The 25006-nt window shown below is 48.9% G+C and overlaps 1 protein-coding gene across 1 annotated transcript in view; it reads left to right on the top strand.

The window, feature by feature from the left end:
• Positions 1-25006, top strand: part of CLMN (calmin) — a 126563-nt gene that overhangs the window by 28284 nt on the left and 73273 nt on the right. The gene's annotated exons all lie outside the window — the stretch shown is intronic.

Below are 25006 nucleotides of genomic sequence, written 5' to 3'. Positions count from 1 at the left end.
ATTGGTCTTTCCTGATGATGTGTCCAGAGCAAGCAAGACAAAATCTCACTATCCTCACTTCTAAGGAGTATTCTGGTTGTATTTCATCAAACACTGATTTGTTCATTCTTCTGGCAGACTACAGTTTATTCAATATTGTTTGCCCACACCACAATTCAAATGCATCAGTTCTTCTTCTGTCTTCTTTTTAGTTAGTCTGCATTCTAATTCTGTGTCTTGGAATCAGGAAAACTTGGATGGAATCCATAAGGAGTCCCTGGGTGGTGCAAATGGTTAGTTTGGCCACTAAACGGAAAGATTGAAGGTTCCTGTTTACCCAGAGGTGCCTTGAAAGAAAGGCCTAGCCGTCTACTTCTGAAAAATTAGCCATTTGAAAATCCTGCAGAGCACAGCTCTACTGTGGTACACGTGGGGTTGTCATGAGTTGGGTCCACTCAGTGGCAACTGTTTTTTTCTACTCTTGTATGCGCCCATCATAACTTGATTACATCTGCAAAGATCCTATTTCCAAATAAGGTCATGTTCACAGGTACCAGCTGTTAGGACTTGAACATACCTTTTTGGGGGACACAATTCAACTCACAACAACAGGGTGTCTCTCATCTCTGAGCCCCCTTTTCTCTTCTGTGAAACAGGGATGATAATGCCCACATGACCAAGGTGTTAGAGTTAAGACACTCACTGATGTGCAAGCATCTCCATTTTCTATAAGCACTGCCGGCTCTGCTGCTCCTCCTTTGCAGGTATAAATGCACCTTTTTTAGCAAAAGTGCTCACCTGTTTGTTATAGGTCCTTGAGGTTTACACTTGGGCCAGTGGTTAGATAAGGTTTAATTAACCTGGGTGGAAAGTTTCTTTCTTCATTATAAAGATCACTTGTTTGCGGGGAGATGACGTTGACAAGTGGGAGCATCACCCTCCTGTTACTGGGGTTACCTCCTCTTTGCCTGCCTTACCCCTTGTCTTTGGGGTCCCTAGGTGGCTGTGTGGCCCTTTGAACAGTCCCCTTGTTTCCCTGAACCGATTTGGTCTCCAGGAGCGGCATGTGAGACAGGAGAGAGGCTCGTGTGGCTAAGAGGAGACCTCTCTGTTGCAGGGGTGTGTTACTCCAGGAACAGCTGAGCAGAAACCGTCAGCTCACCTTCAGGGTGCTCTTTCTTTCCAAACAATGCCCAGAGAGAAAAGGAGCTCTTCTTTGAGTTTGTGATTAATTGGGGGGATAAAGCCTGTTGTGGGGAGCTGGGGAAGAAGAGGGAGAACTGCAAGCAGGGACCAGTTGTGTGCTAGGTTTGATGGCGTGGTGGGGGGAGCAATCATTGACGTCATGAGAACTATGAGAGTCTGGGATTCTGTGGCTTTACAGTAGTCCTCAACAAGGGTTGGTGAGACCGTGGAGCAACTGGAATGCTCATACACTGCTGGTGGGAATGCCAAATGCTGTGGCCACTTTCATAAAGTTTGGCAGTTTCTTATAAAATGAAATATATGCAGTCGTATGACCCAACAGTTCCCCTCCTGGGTGTTTATCAGGAGAAATGGAAACATATCCACACACAAACCTATACGGGAATATACATAGCAGCTTTGTTCACACACAAGAGCCAAAAACTGGAAACAATCCAAATGGCCTTCAACTGGGGAATGGATAAACAGATAGTGGAACCTCTAGACAGTGGGCTACTTTTGAGCAAGAAGAAGGAAATAATGACAAATACATGCAGCAAACAGATGAGTCTCTAACACACTATGCTAAGTAAAGGAAGCCAGATTCTACCAGCTCTGCAGGCCATGATTCCATTCATATGAGATTCTGGAAAAGGCTTGATCATCAAACAAAACATGAGTCCGTGGTTGCAGGGGCTTGGAGTAGGGGAAGGGGCTGGCTACAGAGGGCACAAAGAAATTTTTAGGGTGATGGAATATTCTGGATCTTGATTGTGGCAGTGGTTACATGACAGCTTGTCAGCCTTCACAGAACTGTTCACAGGAAAGGGTGAATTTTATTGTGGGTACTATTATGCCTGGATGAAGCTGACTTTGAAAAGAGAGAGAGAGACTCCTGATATGCTGGCAATCTCTGTATCACCATCTCTTTACGAGGCTGGCATGTCCATTTGAACGGGGCTGCACAAAAGTGGCCTTTTTTGATCCGGTGACAAATGATGTAATCACTTTCTAAACCCATCTTTGAAATCCCTTCCTCATAAAAACCACTGGAGCCCCACTGAGCACCGGGCATAGATTTACCTTGTAAATGAGCCTTTATAGACTTCTTTCAAGCCTAGGAAAGTGATACCTACAGGGGGGAGTCAGATAGCCACCCCTTCTCTCTGGGCCCTAGCAGGCACCAAGCCCAGAATGCTCTCTGGGAGCAGACTGGCTGGATTTCCTTGGCTTACTCCGCCTCCTAGAGAGTGTGTTCTTTCTTCACCACTAATGGGAAGATGAGATTCAAGAGCACAGGCCCTGGAGTCAACAGACCTGGGGTCATTCTAGATCGTCTGGATTAAATTTGGCTGCAAGTTAACAGAAAACCCCAAATAACATTGTCGTAGACGGAAATGTATTTCTGCCTCACGTCAGGGTCTGGAGGCAGGTAGCCCAAAGCTGACATGGCAGCTGTGTGCCACAAAATCTGCAGGGACCCAGGCTCCTTCCAGCTCATTGCATTGCCATCCCTCGGGTGTAGCTCTTGGCCTCATGGCCCAAGATGGCTGCTAGAGCTCCAGCCATTACGTTGGCGTTTCAGGCAGCAGGATGGAGGAAGGGACAATAAAGAAGGGATAGAGAGTGCATACTAGCCCTCTTTTAATGGAGATTTCTAGAAACCGCCTCATGGCATTTCTGCTTAGATCTCATTGGCCAGCACATAGTCACATGGTTGCACTAACAGCAAAGGAGACTGGGAAATAGTCTGTAGTGCTTTCCTAAGAACAAGGGGTTCTATTTCTCTGGAGTAAACAAAGAATGGATATTTGCAGGGCTGGGAGGGGGTCAGCCAACAGTTGCTGCCACAGCTTCTGGTTCTGCCATGTTTTTGCTGTGGGGCTCTGCCCCAGCCTCTAACTCTTTAGGCCTTAGTTTTCCCATCTGTAAAATGGACACAATAACTTCTTCCTCTCTGCTTGTTATGGAAATAAATGAGATGATGCATATATAATTCCTGGGGCTTGCAGTGCATGGTAACCATTTTTATCACTCCTACTGTGTTCTCTGTCAGTTGTCTGTGGTTATTAATGTCCCAGCTGAGTGGGCACTTGGGAGAACACCATTAAGAGAGGACACACTTGGAAGATGCCTAAGAGCCAGTCATCCAACCTGTATTTACTCAGAGGGTGATTCTGTGCTAGGCCCATGCCACAGAGCTCCGCCCACCACCCCAGCTCACTCTGCAGAGGCATTGAGCTAAGTGCCTTTCTTTGCTCTAGGACGATGCTGCCGTTGTCCCTGTTTCATGGGAACAACTGAGACGGTAAGGGACTTGCCCTCGGTCCCGTGGCTAGGGATAGGTGGATTGAGATTGGAGCCTAGGCAGCGTGGATCAGGGCCTGAGCTTGTCACCCCAGTGTGCTGCAGATCCTCAACTTTTGTCCAGTGCCAGAACTGTGTGCCCATCATGGTGGGGTGGGCAGATGCATTACATGGGGCCATTTCTGTCCCCTGAAGGAAAAGTTAGGCGATGGGGAGGCAGGAGCAGGGCATTCCAGGCAGAGGGAACCTCCGGCTGGTGCAGGAGGAGAACAGGGTGCATCCATCAAGGATGGTCTAGGTGAGGTCAGGGGACTCCATCCCAGTTTCCATTGGAATTGTTGGTTTTCAGAATAATTTCTGCACTTGGGAGAGTGTTATTAGCATTGGGTAAATAATCAAAGTCTGAATGTGATAAGTGCATGGAAGAAAATGAAGATGGGTGAAGGGATAGAGAGTGACAGGTGGCGGGCAGTGTGGTAGTCAGAACACTGGCCCCCGAGACACCTCCGTTTAATCCCTGGAAGTTGTGCGTATTGCATATGGTACCTTATGTGGAGAAGGGACTTTGTGGATGTGGTTAAGGATCTTGAGACAGGGAGGTTATTCTGGCTGATCTGGATGGGCCCAGTGCCATCACAGGGTCCTTCCAAGCAAAGAGGAAGGCAGGCAGGTGAGTCAGAGTGATGGAGCTTGAGAAAGACTCCATTGGTCATTGCTGGCTTTGAAGATGGAGGAAGGGGGCCACCAGCCAAGGAATGCGAGCAGCCACCAGAAGAAGCTGGAGAGGCAAGGAAATGGCTTCCTCCCTGTAGTCTCCAGAAGGAACACATCCTGGTCAGTACCCTGATTTTAGCCCAGTGAGACCCATTTCAGACTTCAGACCCCTAGAGCTGTAGAATAATCAACTTTTGTTGTTTTAGGCCACCAAATTGGTGGTAAGTTGTTAGCAGCAGCAATGGAAATGAATATAGGGAGCAATCTGTGGTCAGGGAAGCCTCTCTGAGGAGGTGAATGATGAGAAGTAGCAGACATGCAAGGATTTGAGTGAAAAGCACTTTGGGCAGAGGAAACAGCAAGTGCAAAGGTCCTGAGGTGGGACTGAGCTTGACTTCTTTGTGGGTCATTCCTCTGTCATTGGCCAGCTGTTACCTTAAGTGATCTGGTCTTTTGGTTAACATAAGAGCACTGTCCTTTTCCCGGTCAGGCCTCTCCCACCTGCTAGTGTTTGTCCATATTTTTCCCTTTGCCCTGACTGCTCTTTGAGCCAGGCAAACTCCTACACATCTGAAGAGGCCCAGCCCAGTGTCCCTTCCTTAGGGAGGCCTCTCCTGACACCACCCTCGGCCAACTAACAGGTTGCCCCTTGCTGTTCTCAGCTCTTCTCATGCTTACCCCATTGTGTGACAGTCACTTGTGTATACATCTGTCATCTCTGCTGGACACCTTCCCAAGAGTAAAGGTTGTCTCTTCCCACATCACTATCTTTAGCACCTGGCACAATGCCTGGCATGCAGGAGGTGAAATGTTTGAGTGAATGGGAGCTCTGACCTCAAAATGAATTGTGCTGAAGCCTCGTGCTTACCCTTTCCAGCTACCAGCCTCTTCACTAACTCCCGACTAACCAATTTGTGCAGTCCCTGGCTGGTGCAAATGGTTAACGTTCTTCCCTGCTAACTGAAAGGTTAGAGGTTCAAGTTTGTCCAGAGGTGCCGCAGAAGAAAGGCCTGGTGATCTACTTCTGAAAAGTCAGCCATTGAAAACCCTGTGGAGCACAGTTCTACTCTGACTCACATGGGGCCGCCATGAGTCGGAGTTGGCTTGACAGCAACTGGTTTTTAACCAGCTTGTAAGCACCGCAGCCGGAACACATTTTGCCCGGGGTCAGGGCCCTTCATCCTTGTAATCATGACCCAAGATGTCTTGAGCTTACTGTAGGGCCTGAATCAGTCAGGAGCCCCACCAGGGGCTCAAACGATCTCCCAAACACTTTAATAATTGTGCTTGTGGACACAAAAGACTGTATACGAAATCGCCTTCTGCTTTTGCCGCTTACCCACTTGTTGTCGTTGACTGTCATCGAATCGATTCCAACTCATAGCGACCCCATGTGACAGAGTAGAACTGCCCCACAGGGTTTCCTAGGCTGTAACCTTTACGGAAGCAGATCACCAGGTCTTTCTTCCCTGAAGCCACTGGGTGGGTTTGAACCGCCGGCCTTCAGGTTAGCAGCCAAGCTTACCTACTTACTTTTCCTAATACTTGGATGCTGCCGCCGTATGATCACTTTCAATGGCTGTCCCCTCGTGGGTGTGCTGAGATTGAATTAGCCACGTCCTTGGAGGGACACAGGCTCGGGGCTCCCTCCCCCCATGTCTCCTTTGGGTGTTGGTACGCTCACAAGCCTGTCCTTTGGAGGTCTTCCTGCTTGTTTTTGTTATTCTGTGAATGTTTCTCTCCAGCTTTCAGCAAACCTGGGCTCCTGGGAGAGAGGGTAGTTTTTGGTGGGAGGCACAGTGCCGTGATGCCCCCACACCCCTGCCTCACCGGTGTGCGCATCTGAAAGCAGGTGCAATTGGAGGGCACTCCCTGTCCCCGGAGAGTGTGGAAGGCCGAGCCGTTCTCAGGTTTTGACCTGCAGCTACTCAAAGTCAAGGGCATCATCTTGTAGAACGGATGCAGATCAATACGTGAGACAGTAGTGCTTTCGTTTACACCACCCGGAGGGCCATGGAGCCTGTGACCCGAGATGCAGGGGGTATCCCTGGAGGGCAGATCACCTCTCATCACTGGTCTTCACTTCTCTTGTTTTTGTTTGAAACCATTCCAGGGAGGTTATGGGATCTCTGGAGGCTTTTAAAAATAGCGTGGTTTCTGGTCTTCAAAGTAGTGCATGTCTGCTGTGTGAGATGGAAAATACCAGAAATATAAAGAGGAAAATAAAAACCATTCAGAATGGCAGCCCTAGAAATGGCCGCCGTTCACATTCTGGCACATTTGCTTCTCAGGTGTGCTCCCTCTGAGCGCGTCCATAGCGTAAGTGCTGTGGCTGAGGGTAAGGGCACACTGTCACGTGGAGTTCTGGGTTCCCGTCCCAGCGGCACTGGCCGAGTGGTCTTGAGCTGACTGTTTGTCCTCTGTGTGCCTCTATTCCCTCATCTGTGAAATGGACCTGAAAATGGGGCCTTCCTCACTGGGTTGTGGCTCAGTGAGGTCATGTGAACACACGTGAGTTCTCGGGCATTCAGGCTGATCAAGGAAAAAGACGGTAGTGCTGTACGACAAGCTGTTTATTGGAGCCAAAGCATTGACAGCCCCATGCAGGGGGCATTTCCCCACCACGGGAGGCCCTTCAGAGGCGAAGGCTGCAGGGAGTCACCAGGACAGGGAGGGGCGCTTACCCATGTCTAGGCCATGTCCCCTAGCAGCAAGTTAGGAAGTCTAGGGATCAGAAAGCTCCAAAGGGCAGCAGTGGCTTGGGGTCCTTGTATCAAAGGCCCCTGGGTGGTGCAAACTGTCTGTGCTTGGCTACTTACTGAAAGGTTGGCAGTTCAAACCCACCTAGCGGCACCGTGGAATAAAGGCCTGGTGATCTATTTCTGTAAGATCACAGTCACTGAAACGCTACGGAGCAGTTTTACTCTGAAACACAAGGGATCGCCAAGAGTCGGGATCGACTTGATGGCAATGGGTTTGGCTTAGGGAGGGTTAGCAAACGTTGGGTGCAGATTCATTGGCATGTAAAGCAGACAGGCTTTCAGTGGCTAAAAATCTGCTCAGTTGGGCTATTTTAAAAATAATTGGATGTGTACAAATTTGAGATTGGTGCCAGCAGGCTTTTTGGGCTAATGGTCCCCGTCTGTGATGAAGAAATAACCAGCCTGGACAAATACGCAGAAACCATGCAGGGCTCATTTATAGAATGCTCATCAGGCCCCAAGCCTTGTGCCAGGCACACAACAAGCACTCAATAAATGCTTGCCATTGCCATTAGCTATTTCAGTGGATCCTATGTATAATTTTGCATTCTGCATGTTTTCACTTTGCATTAAAACCAAACCAAACCCGTTGCCGTGGAGTTGATTCTGACTCAGCGAACCTGTAGGACAGAGTAGAATTGCTCCATAGGGTTTCCAACGAGCAGCTGGTGGATTTGAACTGCCGACCTTTGGGTTAGCAGCTGAGCTCTTAACCACTGCGCCACCAGGGCTCACACTTTGCATTAGGATCTCAGCATTTCCCCGTATCTTAAATGTTGGTAAACATCATTTTGGTGGCTGCATGATAATTCTTCCTGTGGTTGATTTCACTGCTGTTGGCCATTCTGGGTTTATCCAGTTATTTTTTTATTTTTATTTTTAGTACATCCTGGTGTGCTGACCTTCCTTGTACTTTCATCCGTGTCCCCATTTCTTATGGTCTATTAGGACAAAGACCTAGAAGTGGAAATATCGGGTCACAGGCTGTGGGCGTTTCTTTCTGAGAAATGTGTGGTCACATGGGTTTGCAGGAGGGTGATGTACTTTGCATTCATGTCCTGCCCGCCCCCACCCCCACTCCCTGCAGGGTTTACTGGGACTACTGTTGCCCCACCTGCACCAGCGTCCTGCTAGGGTTGATATTTATTTGCATAAGTGAAAATCCCCAGCCCCGCCCACCTGGGAGCCTCTGGATAGGAGAGGCGGGGCTCTGGCCCGTGACAGGCTGCATGCAGACCCAGCTAATGAGATGCTCTAAGAAAGGCAGACGCTGTAGGGAAGCAGATTTGCAGGGGCGGGAGCAATCTGTTTACAGAGAGAGTCATCTCAATGCTGCCGGGTTCCTGGTTAGCACGAGGCTGCAACAGGTGGTTTCCTGGGTGGCTAGCCAAGCCCCAGACAGACAGGAAGCGTTACACCTGTGCTCAGCTCGGGGGTGAATGTTGTCATCGGTAACCAGGGAGACTGCTGCATCCCCCGTTCTGCCCTGGCCGGCTAAAGCCTTTCCAAAGTGGTTTCCTTTTAATTGTTCTTATTCTTTTGAGGAGGGGAGGAAGTTAAGAATTTGGCAGAGGAGCTTAGTTAGGTTGGGCTCTTTGATTAAAACAAAAAAAACCAAACCCATTGCTGTCAAGTGGATTCTGACTTACAGAGACCGATAGATGGCTAAAAAACCAAAACCAAACCCGTTGCTGTTGAGCCTCTTCTGACTCATGGCGACCCCACGTGTTTCAGAGTAGAACTGCTCCATAGGGGTTTCAATGGCTGTAATCTTACAGATCACTAGGCCTTTTCGTTGTGGTGCTGCTGGGTGGATTCGAACCACCAGCCTTTAGGTTAGTCCAGCACAAATTGTGTGTACCACCCAGACACCTGACAGGTGGCTTCCCTGGTGCTGTTGAGTCAATTCTGACTCATAGCGACCCTACAGGACAGAGTAGAACTGCCCCCATAGGGTTTCCAAGACTGTAAATCTTTATGGAAGAAGACTGCCACATCTTTCTGCTGCGAAACGGCTGGTGGGTTCAAACTGCTGACCTTTCAGTTAGTAACCGAGCACTTAACCACTGTGCCGCTAGGGCTCCTTGATAGGTGGCTAGGACGACATAATAATAATGCCAACAAGGGCATCAATTAGTGTTTCAGAGAGCTCGGCTCTTTGCAAGCATCTCTACCACAGCCGTGCGAGCTGCACGACCTTGGTGCTCCTGGTTTCTCTGTGCCATTATTCCCGTGCTGCTACAACTTACTGGCCTTGCACTGAACACCCACCTTCGCACACCTGATGCTGACTGAGCAGCTACTGTGTGCCAGAATGCTAGGTTGGGTGGGGAGTACAGAGAGAGTGAGGCTGGCATTCAGCAGCTCACGGCATCACAAGGGCTGTACTGGCGTCCTATGTAATAAGTCACCGCAAACGTAGTGGCTTCGTTTGTGGTGATTTGTTGGAGTCCCTGGGTGGTGCAAACAGTTAAGCCAAAAGGTTGACAGTTTGAACCCCCCCAGAGGTGCCTTGGAAGATAGGCCTGGTGATCTGCTTCTGAAATGTCACAGCCTTGAAAACCCTATGGAGCAGTTCTACTCTGCACACATGGGATCGCCATGAGTCAGAACAGACTTGAAGGTGACTAACAAGAAGTCGCTTAAAACAACAGTTCTGGAGGTCAGAAGTCTGCAGTGAGTCTTCCAGGGCGAAAATCTAGGTGTTGGTAGGGTGGTTTCCTTCTGGAGGCTCCAGGGAAAATCCGCTTCCTTGCTTTCACTCTGCTTCCCTCTATTCCCATCGCATGGCCACCTTCTCTTCTGGCTTTTGTGTCAAATCTCTCTCTGCCTCCATTTTATAAGAACACTTGTGAGTCCATTTAGGGTCCTCCGAGATAATCCAGGATCGTTTCCCATCTCAAGATCCTTAACCTGATCACATCTGCAAAGTCCCTTTTGCCACAGGTTCCAGAGTTTGTTGTTGTCATCGTTAGCTGCCATCGAGTTGGCCCCGACTCTTGGTGACCCCATGGTCCTGTGCCATCTCCATGGTTGGCTGTGGATCATTGAGATTTCACTGGCTGATTCTCAGAAGTAGACCACTAGGCCTTTCTTCCTAATCTGTCTTAGTGTGGAAGTTCCGCTGAAACCTGTCCACCATGGGGGACCCTGCTGGTGTTTGAAATACCAGTGACATAACTTCCAGCATCACAGCAACTTGCAGGCCAGCACAGTAGGACAGACTGACAGGTGGTGGTAAGTACTGCCAGTTTTCCAGAGGCTACCAATCGACATTCCTACCAGCAGTGCTCAAGATGAGCTCAGGCTTCTCAGTGTGCCTCATGAGACCCTTAAGCCTGGATCTGACCATCTCTTCAGCCTCATGCTTTGTCTCCTAGCGGAACCCTATGCTCCAGCTGCTCTAGTTTCAGTTATTCCAACATGCCTGCTCTCTTAACCTCTGGGCCTTTGCATCTTCTGTTCCCCCTGCCTAGAATACTGTTCCCTCTCCAGCCCTGCCTTCTCATCTGGCTTCTCTTTCAGCCCTCCTTAGCCTTATTTCTTTCAAGAAGACTCGCCTGGTCCCCAGCTTCATTAGGTGCCCTCGTTGGGCTTCTTAGCTGCCTGGACAGATGGTAGCTGTTGCCGTGTTGCCCACGTTAGCTCTCTCAGAGCGGGAACCCTGTGTGAGTACTTCTAAGGTCCCTGCCTTAGAATACAGGGCTGATGGGGGAGGCTGCCGTGGCAGTGGAGGAGTTGTATGGGGTTTAGTGGTATGGGGTGGCACAAATGGTTTGTGCTGTACTACTAACCCAAATGTTGGCAGTTTGAACCCATCCAGTGGCACCATGGAAGAAAGGCCTGGCGATCTGCCTCCAAAAAGATTACAGCCAAGAAAACCCTGTGGAGCAGTTCTGCTCTGTGACACATGGGGTTACTTTAAGTTGGAATCAACTTGATGGCAGCAGGTTTTAACGGAGTAGACAGGAGACCCAGGTCGTCTTCCAGGCCCCATCATTCTCTAGTTGTGAGAGATTAGACAAGTCACTTTACTTTCCCGAGTCTGTTTTCTCTGCTGCAGAATGGGCATGAGACCTGCCCTAATCTGTCTTGGAAGAAGTACAGCCAGAATGCTCCTTAGAAGCAAGGATGGCAAGACTTTGTCTCACATACTTTGGACATGTTATCAGGAGGGACCAGTGTCTGGAGAAAGACATTATGCTTGTTAAAGTAGAGGGTCAGTGAAAAAGAGGAAGACCCTCAACAAGATAGATTGACACAGTGGCTGCAATAACGGGTTCAAACATAACGATTGTGAGGGTAGCGCGGGACTGAGCAGTGTTTCATTCTGTTGTACTTAGGGTCGCTATGAGTTGGAACTGACTTGATGGCACCTAACAACAACAACAACAACGCAGAGTCATTGAAAGGTCCTATAACTAATGAACAATGGGAGACACTTTGTAGACTGGAAGGTGATGTTGAAGTGTGCCCCGAGAACTTTGGTGTTCAGTAGATGATTGAGGAGGGTGGAGTGGGAAATGCAGAGAGCTGCTAGGAGCTTCTCCATTCCCCAGAGACACAGGAGCATGGGGATGGAGCCAGGTGTCTTTGCACATGAATCGTGAGCTGCAGGATCCCTTCAAAGACCCAGAACCCCAGGGCTTCTCCGCTGCTCCAGCATTGACCTAGCGGCACGGAGGTCTGACGACGCTAAACCATTGAGACCGCGGTTCTCCAAGTGTGGTCCCCAGCTAGCAGCATCGGCATCCCCTGGGAACTTGTTGGAAATGCAGAGTCTCAGGTCCCACCCCGGACTTCTGCCTCAGACACTCTAGAGGTGGGGCCCTGCAATCTGAGTGTTAACTCTGACACATGCTCAAGTTTGAGAACCCTTGCACTGCAGAAAGGATTAGCTGCTAACCTAAAGATCAGCGGTTTGAACCCACCCAGTGGCTCTGCGGAAGAAAGGCCTGGTGATCTGGCTTCGGGGATGGGCTGGGAGGGACTGGGCTGGGACTGGGTTTGCAGGGCGACTGGGCTGGGACTGGGTGGTGGGGGCTGGCCTGGGAGGGCTGGGCTAGGGGGTACTGAGCTGGGGGGTACTGGGCTGGGAGGGCCAGGCTAGGGGGTACTGGGCTGGAAGGTACCTGTAGCCTTTTCTGTCGACAAAGTGTTGTGAACAGAGAGGCTGGTGAGGGTAGGGAGGTTTTTGTTTATTTGTGTAGCTGTAGCTCAGATGGTCACTTCCATAGGCTCTCCCTGATTTGGGGCAACGTCAGCCGTCAGAGACGCTGCAGACTCACAGAAGAGGACATCGGAGGGACCCCCAGGCCTCGTGTGTCTGGAAGGTGCCACTATCAGGGCACAGGGGCCCCTTTAGGTGAGGGCAGGGACCCTGGGGTGGGTGAGAGAGCAAAATGCAGTAGCCCTGGGGGTGACTGAGGAAGAGCCGCTGGCCTTTTTTTGCTCTCTCTCCCAAATCCCAGATGCCCTTTCACGGTGCGTGTCTGCTGCAGAGCCGTGTGCGGGCTTTCTGTAGGTCCTGCGGCGAGCAGATGCTGGTCCACGGCGGGTGGTGAGGGGGACGCTGTTGTTGTTAGTCGCCATCAAGAGGATTCCAACCCACAGCGACCCCACCTATTAGACTAGTACTGTCCCGTAGGGTTTTCTTGGCTGTAATCTTTTTTTTTTTTGTTAATTGTTGTTGAAAGTATACACAGCAAAACGTACACCAATTCAACAGTTTCTGCATGTACAGTTTAGTGACACTGATTATATTCTTCAACTTAGGCATTCTCACCTTCCTTTTCTGAGTTGTTCCTCCCCCATTAACATAAACTCACTGCCCCCTAAGCTTCCTGTCTAACCTTTCAAGTTGCAGTTGTTAATCTGTTATCATGCATAGATAGTTCTTCTAAAAGAGCATGATGCTCAAGGCAAACATTCTTTACTAAATAAGCTAACTTATTGTTTGGTTTAAAGAAGACTTCAGGAGATTTTTTGGTTTAAAGTTTAAAGATTATCTCAGGGCAACAGTTTGGGGGGTTCATCTAGCCTCAGTGGCTCCAGAAAGTCAGCATTTCATGAGCATTTTGAATTCTGTTCTGCATTCTCCCCCCTTTTGATCAGGATTCTTCCATAGACTCTTTGATCAAAATGTTCAGTAATGGTAGTCGAGCACCATCCAGTTCTTCTGGTCTAATGGCACAGGAGGCATTTGTTCATGGAAGCAATTAGGCGTGCATTCCATTTCCTCCTTTTATTCCTGACTCTCCCTCTTCCTTTTGGCTGTAATCTTAATGGAAGCAGATTGCCAGGCCTTTTCTTCCATGGTACCTCTGGGTGGGTTCAAATCACCAATCTTTCGGCTAGCAGTCAAGTGCAAATCGTTTTCACCACCCTGGGACCTTAAGTGAGACAGTGAGTGGGAATGGACTAGATCGCAGCTGGAGTGAGAGGCTGATGATCCCTGAATGATCTGCTTGGGCACTTGCTCTCTCTCTTTTGAGCCTTTATGCCTGCTGTTCCCTCTGCCTGGAGGAAGGGGAGACCCCTTGCCAGACTCCCTTTCTTCAGGCATGTAACCCCCGTGAATTTTATCTGGATAAAATCCCACTGGTCTCTCAGGTCTCAGGCTTAGCCATCACCTCCTACAGGAAGTCCTCCTTGCCCCCCTACCCCTCACTGACTAGTGCCCTCCTCCAGCTCCACCCCACCCCTGCCCACTCGGTTCCTCAGCTTAGCAAGCTCTGCTGCATTCACTGGTATCCTTGACTGTCTCCCACACTGGACCAGGAGACCATGAGACAGGAAGTTGGAGAATCGTCAGTGTGTGGGAACGGGGAAGGGACCCCAGAGGTGGCTGGGCGTATCCACCTATTTTACAAGTCAAGAGGCTGAAGGCTGACAGAGTCTGATGCTGAAATGGGAGGACGGGACTCTGGACCTTGATGTCACTGCTCTTTCTGGCCCGCTCACACTGCCCTGGCCCCACCACTCACTGCCTCTGTGATTTGGGCAAGTGACAGTCATTCTCAACAGCATGCTCCTGTTTAGCAAAATGCAGTGAGTCACACGAGCATCCTCCGACTTACAGAATCAGGAATGATACCTTCAAGAGCCTTGTGGTCCAGGGCACACTGTGTGTGACACAGATAAGTGAGGGGAGAGACAGGTACCTGACCAATTCAGTATAATATGAAAGGTGTGAAGGTGGTGGAGGATTTATTTTATAACTTTATTATGGAAGATATCAAACATACAGATGTGGAGAGAACAGCCTAAAGAACACTCACATACCCATTACTCAGCTCCAGAATTTTCAGTTCACAGTGAATCTTGTTTCGTTAATACGTCTCCTCCCATTTTTCCTACCTCACAGTCTAGGACTATTTTGAAATAAATTCCAGACATTGCACTATTTTATCCATAAATAGTTCAGGATGTTTCTCTAAAAAGATAAGGATGCCTTCAAAAGTATGCCACAGTACCACTATTACATGTAAAGCAATTAACAATAATTCCTTAATATCATCAAATAGCCAGAGGAAGAAGTTTTTTATACTGGCATTTGAAGTCTAAGCTTGTCTGCCTCATCTCTATTCTCTTCCTTTTCCCTCCACGGATCAGATATCTCGTGGACTTTATCATGTGGTCCCACATGGATCAATTATTAGTGGCTGCGTAGAGTGCTCAGTGCAGAAGGATTTGAAGTCAAGTCTGAGATCAGTGGGAAAGCGTGCCATGGTTGATTGGTGATGTCTGCCATGGGCATGGTGGAGGGTATGGCAGCACCATGGAGCCTATACCTTAGCCTCATATCCCAGAGGTTCTCTCTGCCTCCATACCAGGAATTCAGGCCCCTGTTGTCTCACTCTGACATTTCACGTCCACCCTCCTGCCCACCCCAGATCTCTATTTAATACCCAGCTCAAATGCCTTTTCTTCTGAAAGAAGTTCTCAGATGCTGTAGTCATAATTAATCTTCTGTTGTACTTTTTGGATGTTTTTATTGCCACCCTTGTTGAGGCTGTCAGTGTCTCCACAGAAGGAGGGCATGTTTGACAATTCAGCTAGTGTTTCTCGAGCAGGAATGAGGACATGCTCTTTCTGTAGAGGAGCCAGCAGAATTCAGACGTGGGCTCAGAGTCACACACACACACCTTTGAATTTTATGCCCTCTTTTCCTGAAGAGAATTTGATGACTTAAAGGAGTGATTCTAGTATCAATTGGGAATGGGTGGGTTAAGGTTTAATTTTTCATCCTGTTCAGAATTGAACCCCGAAAGCCACGGCATCATTCAGTAGAAAACAGGACTCGGGCTGCAACCCCGAGATCGGGTCCAGCCCTGCCTCTGCTCTGTGGCCACCACCTTGTCCCCCTACCCTCTGTTTCCTCCTCTGTACAAAGCACGGGTGGGCTTCATGGTCTGTGAGCCCTCTGCCAGCTCCTGCATTTGACATGTCTCCACTTTTGCTCCTATATTGAACGGGCTGGTCCTGACAAAGCAGGGGCCTTAAGCAAGGTAGAAGCAGACAGTTTGTTAAAATCAGCACTGTTATCCGCATCAGGACCCTATCCTGGCCTCCTCTACAGTTCAGCTGCCCACTGAGCAGGAGTAATATAAAAGTTTCTAGGGGGAGGCAGGAAATGCCTTGAAAATCAGGCCCCCTCTTCGTGTGCTACCAGTGGTGTTCTTAAAAAATAAATATGACTTGGCCATTTCCCAGTGGAAAGTAGAAAAAACTTTTCATGGTTCCCTAGAAGTCCAAATCATTATTGTTAAAAAAAAAAAAAGAAAATTTGAGATCTGGTATTTGCCTTCTGCTGCATCCTCTGTGCCTGTGAAATCAAACTGATAATGCTTTTTGCACATGCTGTTCCCTGGATGTTCTTGTCTCCGGCACCTGTGCCTGGAGAACTCCTACTCATCCTTCAGAACCCATCACACGTTCTCACCTTCTTGTGCAGCTGATACTCTGAAGAAAATTCCTGACCATGACCAGGGATACACAGCCAAATCCAGTGGGTGTGTCCCACAGCAGATGAAGATGAGACCATTCTCTGGTGAATTGGGGGATGTTGGAGCCCACCCCGCCACTCCCCACTCTCCCTCCATCTGCTAGCATTGGAGCAGCCCATGTTAGTGCCAGACAACAGAGTGCTGTCACAAAGGATCGTCCGTGGTTGGAAGTCAGAATTTCCATATGTGAATAGAAAGATGTCAGCTGAGCATGGAATTGGACAGGACCGTCTTAATTTCAAGTCAGGAAATGCTGTCATGGTGGGTTAGGAAAAATCCCAGGATATTTCCCAGTGATAGACATGATTCTGCTCATCCTTCAGAACCCAGTTCATATGTTCTCACCTCCTTGTGCAGCTGATGCTTGGAAGAAAATGACTGACCGTGAGCAGGCTTATTGTCCGTGTCTAGTGGATTACATATGTGTGAGAGCAGGAGGTACCTCCCACCCCGTCTCCCTGGGCCCTGAGTGGAGCATTTCTGAGCAGGGAGCCCCCGTTGCCTTGGCAAGGCCAAAGGGTGCCCGCATCAGAAGTTTTCCTACTTATACTGACAGTTTCAGACTGACCGGGAAGCGCACGTGTTCATCCTTTAAAGTTCCGCTCAGTAGACGTTACCTCCTTTCAGAACTTTCCTGGATTCCCCCAAGACTGGCTTAGGAGCTTACCATCGCCACCATGCAGCTCAGGGCGCACTCCCCTCTAGACCATGAGCTCCTGGAGGGTAGGCTGATATATTTCCATCTGATTCTTCTTGTCTGAGTCTAGTGCTGTGCTGGGTAACGAGTTAGTGCAAGGGGGTTGATGAATAAGTGAATACATCACCAAAAAAAACCCAAAAACCTAACCCGTTGCTGTCGAGTCGATTCCAACTCATAGCGACCATACTCGCTGATAATTCTGGGTTGGGGGCGACCCGCCCAACTCTGCCCCGAGCCCGCCTCTCTGTGCTTTGCTTCATCTTTCCATTTCACGTTCCAGTCCCTGCTTCTCTTTGCCTCTTAACTAACCTGCTGCCCTCTAAGCATGCCCTGAACTGCTATTCTAAAGTGCAATTGTCTGTTTGAAAGCTCAGAAGGGAAGACATTGAGTTCACAGAGATTTCCACAGAAGAGAGTTGGGATCTTCAAGAGATAAGCTAATCTGGACTGTGTGTGACTTGGACCAGCTCTGTCCTGGTGACACCATGCAAGTGATGTGCTGTTCCTGAAATGATTCAAAGGCTCAGGGGTGGGATGGGAACCCGCACATCAGTCCTGATGATGGTCATATCGTTAGCTTGGTTCTTCTTCAGCCCAGCCCGGAGCCCTGTCTGTAAGATGCCCATGAGTGGCATGGGAGGTGGGGATGGTTTCTGGGAACTTGGCTAAAGCTTCTGGGTATACACAAACTCCATTGTTTTCTGAAAAGCACCTGGAAATGGCCTGTCCCCAAAACCCAGCCTCTAATTCAAGGCCTCGCTTAGAGGGGACGGTGAGGTAGGTTGCAGCAGGAGGGGCATCCTGAGGGAAAGAGTCCCCTCCCTGCTTTATGTCTCCACGTTCCTGGCTCTAGACCAGCTCAGGAGAACTCCCCACTTCCCCTGCCAGGAAAGGATGACTAAATTGAGCCCCCCAAACTTTTTTTTAGAGTTTCTGTGTTTGTTTTAAAAATTCTAATAATTTTTTTTTGTTGTACTTCAAATGAAGGTTTACAGAACAGTTTCTCATTAAACAGTTAGTACACATATTGTTTTATGACATTGGTTAACAACCTCATGACATGTCAACACTCTCCCTTCTCGACCTCGAGTTCCCTATTACCAGCTTTCCTGTCCCCTCCTGCCTTCTGGTCCTTGTCCCTGGGCTGTTGTGCCCCATTAGTCTCATTTTGTTTTATGGGCCTGTCTGATATTTGGCTGAAGGGTGAACTTTCAGGAGTGACTTTAGTACTGAGCTAAAAGGGCATCCGGGTGCCATACTCTCAGGGTTTCTCCAGTCTCTGTCAGGCCAGTAAGTCTGGTCTTTTTTTGTGAGTTAGAATTTTGTTCTACATTTAAAAATCGTAACAATTTTAAGAAATGTTTTATTATGGAATATTTCAAACGTTCACAGAAGTAGAGAAAATAGGACAGTGACACCCCCCCCCCCACATACCCTTCCTTCCCAGCTACAGTAATAACCTGCGGCCATCTTGTTCCTCAGGGTCCCCACTCTGCCCCCCACCTGCCCCCGTTATTCAGAAGCAAATCCCAGACATCCTATGATTTTATCCTCAAATATTTTAGTATGGAACTCTGAAAAATAAACACTTCTTAAACATAGCTACAATAACATTAGCACACCTGAAAAACTGAACAAAAATTTCCTGATATCAAATATCAAGCCAAAAAACAAACCTGTTGCCATTGAGTCCGTTACAACTCGTGGCAGCCCCGTGTGTTACAGAGAAGAACTACACTCTATAGGGTTTCCTTGACTGTCATCTTTACAGAAGCAGATTGCCAGGCGTTTCTTCCACGGTACTGCTGAATGGGTTCAAACTGCCAACCTTTAGATTAGTAGCAAACCATTTGTGCCACACAGGGACCTTCATCAAATGTCACCAGTGTTCAGATTTCCCCCGTTGTCTCATGAATGGCTTTTGGTTTTGCTGTGTGCAATTGTTTGTAAAGGTTGGGATCCATACAAGGGCTGCACATTGCATTTGGTTGGCTTGTCTGTCTTCTCTGAATTAGAGATCCCGTAAGGGGGAGATTTGGAAATTCTTCAGTTCTTTACGAGGACTAAGTCCTCCCCTCCCTCCCCCTTCCCCCACCCCAGTGCCACAGCATAAGTTCTTGGAAGCCGGCTGACACCGCTTTACTCTGCTTCTGTCTGTCCTTCCACCTCACACAACAGGTACCTTCTCATTCATGCATTTGTTCCGTTGTGTCCACAGTGTTCTGCAGATGTTTTGTGGACTGGGCTAGACGCAGGAATATAGAAATGAGTCTCACTGACGAGATGTTTATGAACCACCTAATAACCGCCCAGTCTGTGTGTCTGTGCCACACGTGTATGTGCGTGCTACTGTGCGTGTTCATGCGACCGTATGAGCATGTCAGTGTGTCGGTGTGTAATCATATGGATCTGCCACCCCTTGCTTCCTTTGGGTCTTCACACAGGTGCCGCTTTTTCAGACAGGCCTTCCTGGCCATTCGATTTGAATCAGATTTCTCAATCATGGCACTCTTTCTTGGGTGGGGAGGGAATAAACCTTTATTGTATTAAGCCACTAAGAATTAGGGATTGTTTGTTTTATCAGCACTACCTCGACTCATACAGTTCTAAAAAGCACTTGATAGCTTCCACTACAGCAGAAAATGTTTAGGGTGATTTTTTTTTTTTTTTGTACTTTAGTTGAAGGTTTACAGAACAAATAGTTTCTCATTAAACAGTTAGTACACGTATTGTTTTATGACAGTGGTTAACAACCCCAAGACATGTCAATACTCTCCCTTCTCAACCTTGGGTTCCCTATTACCAGCTTTCCTGTTCCCTCCTGCCTTCTAGTCCTTGTCCCTGGACTGTTGTACCCCATTAGTCTCATTTGGTTTTATGGGGCTGTCTAATCTTTGGCTGAACGGTGAATCTCGGGAGTGACTTCATTACTGAGCTAAAAGGGTGTCCGGGGGCCATACTTGAGGGGTTTCTCCAGTCTCTGTCAGGCCGGTAAGTCTGGTCTTTTCTTGTGAGTTAGAATTTTGTTCTACATTTTTCTCTAGCTCTGTCTGGGACCCTCTGTTGTGACCCCTGTCAGAGCAGTCAGTGGTGGTAGCTGGGCACCATCTAGTTGTACTGGACTCAGTCTGGTGGAGGCCATGGTTGTTGCGTTCCATTAGTCCTTTGGACTAATCTTTCCCTCATATCTTGTTTTCTTCATTTTCCCTTGCTCCCAAAGGGTGAGACCAGTGGAGTATCTTAGATGGCTGCTCACAGGCTTTTAAGACCCCAGACACTACTCACCGAGGTAGAATGTAGAACATTTTCTTTATAAACTGTGTCATGCTAACTGAGCTAGATGTTCCCTGAGACCATGGTCCTCACAGCCCTCTGCCCAGCAATTCAGTCCCTCAGGGTGTTTGGATGTGTCTGTGGAGCTTCCATGACCTTTCCTTGTACAAGTTGTTCTGGCTTCTCCATTAGTGTGTACTGTCTCACCCTTCACCGAAGTTACCACTTATCTATTGTCTGTTTAGTACTCCCCCCGACCCCTCCCATCCCTCATGACCAACAAAGATTGTTTCTTTTTGTGTGTAAACTTTTTCGTGGGTTTTTACAATAGAGGTCTCATACAATATTTGTCGTTTTGTGATTGACTTATTTCGCTCGGCATAATGTCCTCCAGTTTCACCCATGTTATGAGATGCTTCACAGATTGATCTCAATCATGGCACTGTTGACATGAGTTGAACAATTCTTTGTTGCTGGGGGCTGTCCTGTGCATTGTGGGATGTTCAGCAGCATTGCTGGCCCCTACCCACTAGATTCCAGTAGCACCACCCTCCCCAGTTGTGATGACCAAAACTGTCTCCAGACATCGCCAGATGTCCCCATGTGCCCTGGGGGCAAAATCTTCCCGGTTGGGAACCATGGTTTAAGTTGTAACGACTGCTTTCCACCCATCCCCACACACACTTCTTCCCCTTTTCCCGCTTTATTTCCCTCTTTAGCCCTCATCCCCAAGTAACAGAGGAGGTGTTTTACGAAGCTACCTAATTGATTATTGGCCTCCCCATGCTAGACTGGGAGCACCAGAGGCTGGGACTTCTGTCTGCTTCATCACTGCTGTGTCCCTGGGGCCCAGACCACTGTCCGGCCCATAGGAGGGGCCTGTGAGTGTTGAATGAAGGAGTGACTATCTTATAAACATACTGCAAGATGCACATAGGAATAAGGAAGTCCGGGTGTCCACTTGAAGGAGCCACACAGGGCTTAAGGATGTCCCCACAAGGCAGCGTGCTGAGTCCGGCCAGCTCCTTGGTACCAGGGGGACACTTCCCTCGTAACCAGTGGCCAGGGACATGTACCCAGTTGCCCAGGAACCTGGCAAGACTTGGCATGCTGGCAGAGAGGTGAGCAGCTCCCCAAAGGGCGTGTTTGCTGTTGACCACATGATTACATGAGGACAGCTAGTGGCAAGTCTGCGACTGCTGGGCAGCAGTCAAAACACCAACTGATTTCACAGTAACGGATGCCTCATAGTCCTGGGAAGTTTCTACAGTGTGGTTATGGGGTGCAGTATGGGGTTCAGCAGAGTCCCCGGGTGGTGCAAATGGTTAACATGCTCAGCTGCTAAACCAAAAAGTTGGAGGTTCGAGTTTACCCAGAGGTATCTCGGAAGAAAGGCTTAGTGATCTGCTTCCAAATAGTCAGCCATTGAAAACCCTATGGAGCGCAGTTCTACTGTTACACACATGGGGTTGCCAGGAGTCAGAGTCAACTCAGCAGCAACTGAAGTGTGCGTATGGGGGCTTGGAGGAGGGAAAAGAGAGAACGAAGGTATTGCCAAGCTGAGCAATGGAGAGAACAGCCAGACGGAGTAAGAGAGGAACACGGTGCAGGGAGACCTGATGGCTCAGCATTTCCAGAAGAAAGCGACAACAGGGGGAAGGACCGGACCGCAGATGTGGGGAAGAAAACTTAAAATGTAGGGAAATAAAAATTGCAGTAAAGGATGAAATGAAACCGATTGGTAAGCCAGAGCCAAAAAAAAAAAAAAAATGAAACCGAGAAGGAAGAAAAAGTGTAAGACTCTTTACTGTGCCTTTCATCCCCACGAGCACCTAGAGAAACGGAAGTAAGACGGCTCCCAAACCACATGGTTAAAGGATCTGCTCTCCTTCTAGTAGGTCCCTGGGTGGCGCAAACGGTCAAGTACTCCACTACTAACCGAAAGGTTGGTGGTTCGAACTCACCCAGTGGTGCCTCGGGAGAAAGGACTGACGATCTGCTTCTGTAAAGATTACCGCCAAGAAAACCCCGTGGAGCGCGGTTCTACTCTGTAACACATGGGGTCGCCATGAGTCGGAACTGACTCCACAGCCACAGGCTTGGTTTTGTTTTTGTTTTTTCTCCATTTAACAACCAAAGAGGGTGAAGGGTGTTCAGAGCTGGACAGCTGAGTTCAGACTGACGGAGGCCCTGGGAGATTTTGAGTGGAGGCTCATCTGGAGGGAAAATGGCCCTGCTGGTGGCTGACTAAGGTGATCCACGCGAATTATGAGCTGTCATTTTATCGTGCAGGATTAGGCCTGGCAAACGGTAAGGAGTGACGGGGTTGTAGCTGCTGTTACTGTTGACGCGGGGTGGGTAGTCAGAGGGGAGAGCAGGGAGGTGAGGGCAGGGAGCGGCTTATAGAACAGTGGCTCAAGTATACACTCGCACTTACCCGCCTTCCCTTCCCACCTTCCAGGTCACGGCTTGAAATTTTCAAGGTTATTAAGGTCCCTGGAAGGAGCACTGGTGGTGCAGTGGTTGAGGCACTCGGCTGCTAACTGAAAGGTCGATGCTTCAAACCCACCAGCTGCTCTGGGGGGGAAAGATGTGGTGATCGGCTTCCGTAAAGATTACAGCCTTGGAGCCCCTATGGGTCAGTTCTACTCTGTCCTGTAGGGTCGCTGTGAGTCGGAATCGACTCGACAGCAACAGGTTTGTTTTTTTTTGTTTTTAAGGCCCCTGGACGCAGCCATGGACTGCAGGGCGTGCAGAATCAGCGTGAGATTGTAACAGATCCATCACAGACACCGCGGGGCCTTTCGGGCCTCTGCTGACCATGCCTGGCTGTGTTGGATATTATGTGTTACGGGCCAGCCAGCCTCAGCATCGGGTTGCCGGGTAGACGTTGCTGTGGGTGGAGCCTAGTGATCAGTGAACTGTGCTCTCCTAAAAGCCTCCTCCTGGCTGATAAGCACGTGGGGCTCCTCCAGGGTGGGGGTGAACAGCAGAGGAGATAACTGGGGAGTGGGTGTGGGGGGGGGACCCACTGACTCACCTCCAGGACCAACACCTGCAGGAAGGAATCTTCCCAGAGCAGTGCCAGTGGTGGACACTCCAAGCCCCCTCCACCTCCTCTGTGCCTTCCCCAGCTGGGGGTCTTCACCTGCTGGTCCCTCTGCTGCCTGGGGTGCTTTTCCCACCCCACTTGGCAGGACAGACTCCTTCTCACCCTAAATTGTGTGCATAGGGGGCGGGTAAGTGTATATATGCATTTGTTTGCAAAAGTCTCTACCATTTTTGGAAGGTGGCCCACAAACTGCTAATAATGCTGTTTGCTTTGGGGGTGGGGAGCTGGGTGGCTGGAGACAGGCTGGGGCGTCTGTCCTTTTTGCTGCATGTCCTTTTATTATGTTGTTGCTGTTCGTTGCCATGCAGTCCTTTTATTCCACTTTGTGAGCTTTGAACCATTGCGAGTGTGAATCTATTCAAAAATTACATTAAAATCAGTAAACTAGGTAGGATTTTCTGTGCTTCAACCCCAGTGTTTTCCCTTCAGAGCCTTTATGAACAATTTGTGGTTTTGTTCATTAGATCGAATGTGCTTTTTCTTCTCTCCCACTAGAATATAAACTCCATGAAGCCAGGGACCATGTCTGCCTTATTCTTTAGTATCTAGCACAGGGCTTGGTGCACAGCTTGACTCAGCTCTTTGGTGAATTAGTAAAGTGTGAACTAACTCAGGACACATGCCGGTGCATTGTGGAACTGGACAGTGATCTATAGCCGCCCAGCTCTACACTTTGAACGTCGCCCTGGGCATCAGGGAGCTCACAATAGCCAAGGAGTTAACTGTACTAAAATGCCCATGATTCCTGGCACCCAGCACAGAGCCTGCACATAGTACGTATGCAGGAGAGATTTGTTGAGTGTGTGGATGAGTTTTTGCTTCATTCATCTCCAGGCCTTCTGGAGCTTTCCCTCCACTCCATTCTATTTCCAGGCCTCACGGAAGTTTTGGGGTTTATCTGTTACAGCAGCTAGCCTTGAAAAAAAAACGCATTGCCTTCCAGTCACTTCTGACTCATAGGACAGAGTAGAACTGCCCGATAAGGTTTCCGACAAGCGGCTAGTGGATTCAAACTGCTCACCTTTTAGCTCTTAACCACTGCACCTCCAGGGCTCTGCAGCTAGCATTGTTTCCACTAATTGAATTACTTTAAAGACATTGAATTGGCCCATGATGCCATGGAGATGGTCATCAAAGACAGCACTAACTGGACGGTGGCTTGGCACATTCAGACTTTGGGGAGTGAAAAGGGATGCTATTTATTATTATATTTAGACAATGGAGGTGAACTCGGTCATGTGGTCACTCGAGACCTGACTCAAAGCCACCTCCTCTAGGAAGCCTCTCAGGGTCACTGTAACCAGAGTACCCAAGTCCTGGGCTTGGCTCTTCCCCTCTCTGGCTGTCTGACCCTGGCCAAGCTATCCTACCTCCCTGAGTTCTGTTTTCTTATTCATAAAATGGAAACGTGTTAAGGTAATGCTAGCTGCTGTAACAGATAAAATCTCCAAATTGCAATGGTTTAACAGAGTAGAAGTTAATTTCTCACTTATGCAAAGTCCATTGGGACCTACAAGGGCAGGTGCCAGCCTCCAGCCAGTAGGTGGCGAAAGAGAGAGAAGGAGGAGGATCATGGGGAGGTGTCCTGTGGGGCCCGGCAAGTGACACATCTCTCCACCCTGTTCCGTTGACCAGAACTCTGTCACGCACCACCATCTAGGTCAGGGGGCTGGGAGATACAGTCACCTCCCAGGCAAGTCTCTACACTGTGGGCAGAGTGTAGACCCTTGGGCAGGCAGCCGTGTCTGTCACCAAGGGAACATTAAGATTTAGTCATTGTCTTAGTGTCTGAGGGCTGTCGTAACGAAGTACTACAGACTGGATGGCTTAAAACAACTGAAATTTGTACTCTGACAGTTCTGGAGGCCAGGGGCCCAAAATCAAGATGTCAGCTGTGCCATGCTGTCTCTGAAGGCTCAAGGAGTGGATACTTCCTTGTCTCTCACTAGATTCTAATGCATGCTAC

Source organism: Trichechus manatus, unplaced genomic scaffold, assembly GCF_000243295.1.
Source record: "Trichechus manatus latirostris isolate Lorelei unplaced genomic scaffold, TriManLat1.0 scaffold00045, whole genome shotgun sequence".
NCBI classification, from domain to species: domain Eukaryota; kingdom Metazoa; phylum Chordata; class Mammalia; order Sirenia; family Trichechidae; genus Trichechus; species Trichechus manatus.
This window is presented reverse-complemented; position numbering and strand designations above follow the sequence as displayed.